At 33.4% G+C, this 5,811-nt stretch overlaps 1 non-coding gene across 1 annotated transcript; it reads right to left on the reverse strand.

Annotated features, from left to right (window-relative positions):
- Positions 1-921: 921 nt before the first annotated feature.
- Positions 922-994, reverse strand: Trnad-auc (transfer RNA aspartic acid (anticodon AUC)). The gene has a single exon. It is a non-coding gene; the product is annotated as a tRNA-Asp (tRNA).
- Positions 995-5,811: the final 4,817 nt, after the last annotated feature.

Here is a 5,811-nt window from a genome sequence, read left to right on the forward strand (position 1 = left end):
TGCGTCCATTTTAGCTGATTGACGCGCCGGCTTCGATTTTCAAACGTCAAAGACTTCAGTTCGGCGTTGCGTTTCGTTATACGTTCAAATAGCATGAAAGCGCTGTGACGAAATTGTATCTGACTGAATAGGGCTGCGTTTGACCAGTACAAAAATTAAAGCGAGACTTCTATAGCAAACCAATGAATACTTGGCTATACGATACTTATTTTAAATAGCTGAGTAAATATCTGGCAAACCAACTTTGGCCGTAGAAAAAGCGCGAAATTCAAATTTTGTCGCCTACAATGCCTACATATTCAAAACTTGCCGCTTTTTCTACTGACAAACTTGCCAGAGAGAGAGTATCCGGTTAAGTTTTTTCAAGAATTTTACTGTAACATATTATATGAAATATACGATTTTATTACCAATTATGTCTTTAATTAGACATTCATGTAGGTATCACTCACCCAGAAGATTCTGGACCGATACTGGTTGCGTTGTTTTTTTTATACCTGTTGTTATTGTTTTTTTATACTCGTAAAACTTGTGTAGCAAGATGCAACACGAATGTTTTGGGGTCATTCTAATTTTGACTGTTTTTTATTACGTTATTTGTATTTGATATAATTTTATTTTTTTGGTATTTCATAGTTAGTATTTTCCTCGCGTTGGTGTGGTGAAAAATTTTGTTTTTCACTCGAAGGCAGTTAGAAACCTTCGCAACAGTCAAGATTCCACCTCTCGAACCTCTCGCTACGCTCGTGGTACAATATTAGAATCTTTCGCTTGCTCGGGTATCAATATTAGCACGAGCGGTTAAACAATAACTTAGCCCCCTTGTAAAACAAATAACTATTTAAATGAATTTTTAACAAGCAGAAACGACTGCGAACGATGCTTAATAGCTTAGAATAAATTTAAAAGTGGGAAAATTACTGTCTTGGGTGAGACTTGAACTCACGGCCTCTGGATCGATACTCCAGCGCTCTGCCATCTGAGCCACCAAGACCTCATCCATAGGCAGCACATTTTTCCACCATAGGGTCTAGGGCACCCTAGCGACATCTACCGTAAGAACGTTACACTTAATAACTATTTAATTCTCTAAACTGGCAACAGTGGCAACCCTAGGAAGCACCGCTTGCCGGTGCAGTAATTTTCTGTCTGTTCAAAAGTTCAAAAATTGCTGACATCTTTCTCTTTTACTCCAATTAAAGCGTAACTAGAGTGACAGACAAAGATACCTGCAATTTGCAAACTTCGGTGTTGGCGGTAGGCCCTGTGTTTCTCCAAATAAATGACGTTTTTTTTTAATACTACGTCGATGGCAAACAAGCATACGGCCCGCCTGATGGTAAGCAGTTTCCGTAGCCTATGTACGCCTGCAACTCCAGAGGAGTTACATGAGCGTTGCCGACCCTAAACCCCCCTCCCCCTCGGTGAGCTCTGGCAACCTTACTCACCGGCAGGAACACAATACTATGAGTAGGGTCTAGTGTTATTTGTCTGCGGTTTTCTGTAAGGTGGAGGTACTTCCCCAGTTGGGCTCTGCTCTAGATCTGGAATGACATCCGCTGTGCTGTGCCCTACCACACAGAGCGAGATGACATTCATGGCCATACCTCTCTTTTGAACGTAGTTTAAGGACGTTTCCGGGTCCAAAGTTTTCTAGGAACCAGTGTATATCGGTGAGCAAATTTGTAAAAACTGTTTTTGAGGATACTTAATATCGTTTTATCTTGGTAGGCACTTTATAAAATAGTTATATAATATACATACTATAGTAAACACCCCTATAATGGAACAGGTACCAGTAATGGGATGGTACAGACAAATCCTGTAAAACTAGTATTTACCATCAATTTTTTTTTAATCGCTGCCAATATTTTACCATAAACAAGAGCCAGAGAGCTGCTTAAGTTTAATTTTTCATTGATATTTGTTAGTTTGAAAATTAATCGCGCCATACATCCCATAACTGGAGCAAAAAATTTAATAGGTTAATAATATTGAAACAAATTGCATTAGTTTTCATTATAACATAGAAAATATAAAGGACGCATTGGCAATTCAGCTTTTAAAGCATAAAGCTGTAGAAATTTTACAGATGTCGGTGAAATATCAAAAATAACCCAAATTTTCCCTTAAATGTCCCATGATTGGTGCCGTTAGCATATGGGACAAACACAAATCGACTTAGCCCCACAGTAAGTTCAATAAGCCTTGTGTTGTGGCTAATAGTAATAGATGACGATAAATCACATCATTTATTCATTGTGAAGTCATGTACATTTCAATTAAGATGTTATACCGGGTGTTTCCTGTAACACGAGCAAATAATTAAACCATATATTGTACTCCTCAAACGATATAACTTTTGTTTAACAACTTTTAAAAATTACGAAATCTTTAGATTTTACCTTTTTCATACAAATTAAATATTATTTTCAATGTACGCTGACATCAGTGTGTTTGACGTTGCTTGTCACGCTTAAAACATAACAAAATTTGCAATACATTGCGCCTTAAAATAAACTTTAAAGTGTGATAAAAATCAAAACATAAGTTATTTTTAAAAGTCGCTGAACAAATGTTGGTCAGTTTGAGGAGTACAGCCTACAGTTTAATTTATTGCTCCTGTTACAGGAAACACCCGGTATATACACACAAGTCAGACCATTGCACCCCGTAGGGGTATGCAATATTACTTAAAGCTAATTACAGTACCTATTTAACTAACAAAATAACTACAAGAATGAGAAACTCATACTATAGGTCAATTATTACATGACATATATTTTTTTTTTACGTCAGCAGCTCAAACAAGGGTAATTTGCTGCTTAAAAACAGTGAGCAAAATCGCATTTTGCTCACTAAGTGAGACAAAATAACATTCAAGTGACCTTTATATTCGAATGTCATTTCAACGTGCGGGGCCTAAGGCCTAATACAAGTTCGAAATATTTGGATTTTATTATCTTTGTCCCTTTCACGTCATTACAAAAGAAGACAAAAAAGTTCACACGTAATTCAACGGTATATTGACGGTTAATAATAGACCCCCGAAATAAGTCAGACAGCATTATTCCAAAACACCATACGAGTCTTCATTCGTAATAATTAATTAATGAAATAAAAGTTTAAAATTAAATAAAAACACCATATTTTACGTATTTTATTATACAATCAAAACAATGAACTTCTAAAAAATACGCAATTGTTACGCAAAGTAGATAATTTTTCTTTTAACGATCACAACGATACCAAAGTTTTATTTTCAAAAAAAAGTTGTCGATTGAACTGTCAATTGATGTTCGTTATTTCATTATTTTATTGAAATTTCTTTCGTTATGTTTTATTGCGGTAATTAAACTTAATTGTTAGAATACCTTCAGAAAACATGAGTGAAGTGAGAATAGTGATGAAGACGGATTAAATTTTTTCAGGTTGTATTTTTACTTTCCAAATATGTTCTCACTGCCGACGTGAAAATGTTTGTGTACTACACGAGATCATAGTTATTTACATCTCGTGCGCTTTTGAGTCCCTTACTACGCTCAAGATTCTAAATTAGATTCACTCGCTCTTGAATCTATTATGGAATCTTTCGCTTGCACGGGACTCAAAATAAGCACTCGTAGAAATATCAAACTTTGCTCTCTTGTAGTACAAATAACTATTATAGGCTATAAATTATTATCATTTAAAAAATCCTTAACGGAGTAGTAATATTAGTCAAGAAGGATTTTAAATACTGTGAATTAGGGTTCCAGCTTTGTAAAATCAGGAATTTTATAAGTTAAATAATTTCAAATAGATATAGAGAATTACTTATATGTTACATAAAAAACATCAATAACACAGGAACAGATATTTCTAATAAACACACAAATGAATGCCAGGATTCGATGTTAAGTCCTGCTTCGAACTACCGACTAGCCTAGGAAACCGGGCCGTTATAAACGAACTATTATAATAAAAATAAAGTTTTGATAATTATACATAAAATCGACTGAATTTAGTGTTAAATTAATATGAAGTAGCTCAAAATCTTTCAAAGGTTAAATTATACCGTGGTACAGAAACACATTCACAAAATTTTTTTTGAACTTTTTTCAACTAAAACAAATTATATTAGCTGCAAAAAATCTCGTTTAGCTCAAAGCTACGCAGTATAAACAAAAAATATTTTCGCTAAAGGTACCTTGCCCACACCAAATTTTAGTCTTGCCCCGCCACTGTATGTATCTCAAACATACATTTCTAGCTATAAGAATAAAACTCTAGCCCCTTCGAGTACTTATAATATAAATCTTAAATCCGTTCGAATACGGTACATATTTCTTTTCATTTCTACTGAAATTCTACGTTGAACAATCCGTCTAAAACAATATATTGAACAATCCGTCTAAATCACGAACGTCAAGCAAAATGGAGTTTCGATTAGCAAACACAGGATTTTACCGATACTCTAAAACACGCCATTATCCAGAAGACTGGAATGACAAATACTTTTGTAAACATAAATCAAATATGTGTATTCTTTTACTTGTACATTAAATGTACTTACTTATGAGAATAAAAAAAAAATAAAAACATTTATTTCGGACCACAAAAATCCATAACAGGTTAGTAAACATGTATATGCAGAGCTTGTAATTTTGACTATGTTAGTACTCAATTTATTATATAGGTACCTAAATAATTTATTATATACATAAGTAAGTTTCATTTTAATTTTTAGTACAAGTTTTTATTGCTGACTCATCGTGTATTATAATAGTTGACATTTCCAAAACTCAATATGATTGCAAATAAGAATAAATCAAAGAGGTTTGCAAATAGATAATACATAAACCATAACGATCTGGCCTAGTGGGTAGTGGCCCTGTCTATGAAGCCGATGGTCCCGGGTTCACATTCTGGTAAGGGCATTTATTTGTTTGATGAACACTAATATTTGCTCCTGGTGTTTTCTATGTATTTTAGTATTTATATATATATATATATATATATATATATATATATATATTGTCTAAGTACCCACAACACAAGCCTTAATGATCTTACTGTGGGACTTCGTCAATTTGTGTAATAATATCCTATAATATTTTTTTATTATTATAAACTAACACTCTTATTTAAAGTTGTTTACTTCAAGGATGTGTCACATTTGTTATAATAATTTAGAAATAGCTAGATATTGATAACCAGGGGTCGGACAAAAAGTGCGGATGACGTAAAAATGACGTAATCTTGCACACAGGATGATGTTTGAGTTTGTATTTAAACTTCCGTGTGACATGTAGTAACAAAGTAGTATTAATGAAGTAACAAAATAAACGTAAATAAATCCATGGAATTAATAATACAGGTGGTAGGGTGATGTAGTGAATAAAATAAATTTCACGAAACTTGTTTCCATAAGGTATAATTATTTGAAATTAGTTAGAACAAGTCTGTGGGATCCTCAGATAAATAGGTTTAGTAGTCAAAAGTGGGAACAGTAGGTAAGATTAGCAGTATACGTGTTTGTCACGTACCTCCAAAAACGGAAAATTACCACAATATTCGAGTAAAGATGACATGACATTTTAGAGCGTTTTCTTATACATTAGTAAATATAAATTTTAGCTAAATATAATCGTGAAGATACAATAGCTAAACAGTAACGAAGTCAATTTATTGTTCATCTGATTGACAATGTGTCAGTCAAAAACGTACTTACTCATTTCAAGTGGCGATATCGGTTAATAAAGAGGTTGATAAATGATAAGTGATAATTGTTCATGAAAATCAAAAATACTATGTATTTGAAATCATCCT

This window comes from Cydia pomonella, chromosome 21 (assembly GCF_033807575.1).
Source record: "Cydia pomonella isolate Wapato2018A chromosome 21, ilCydPomo1, whole genome shotgun sequence".
Lineage (NCBI taxonomy): Eukaryota > Metazoa > Arthropoda > Insecta > Lepidoptera > Tortricidae > Cydia > Cydia pomonella.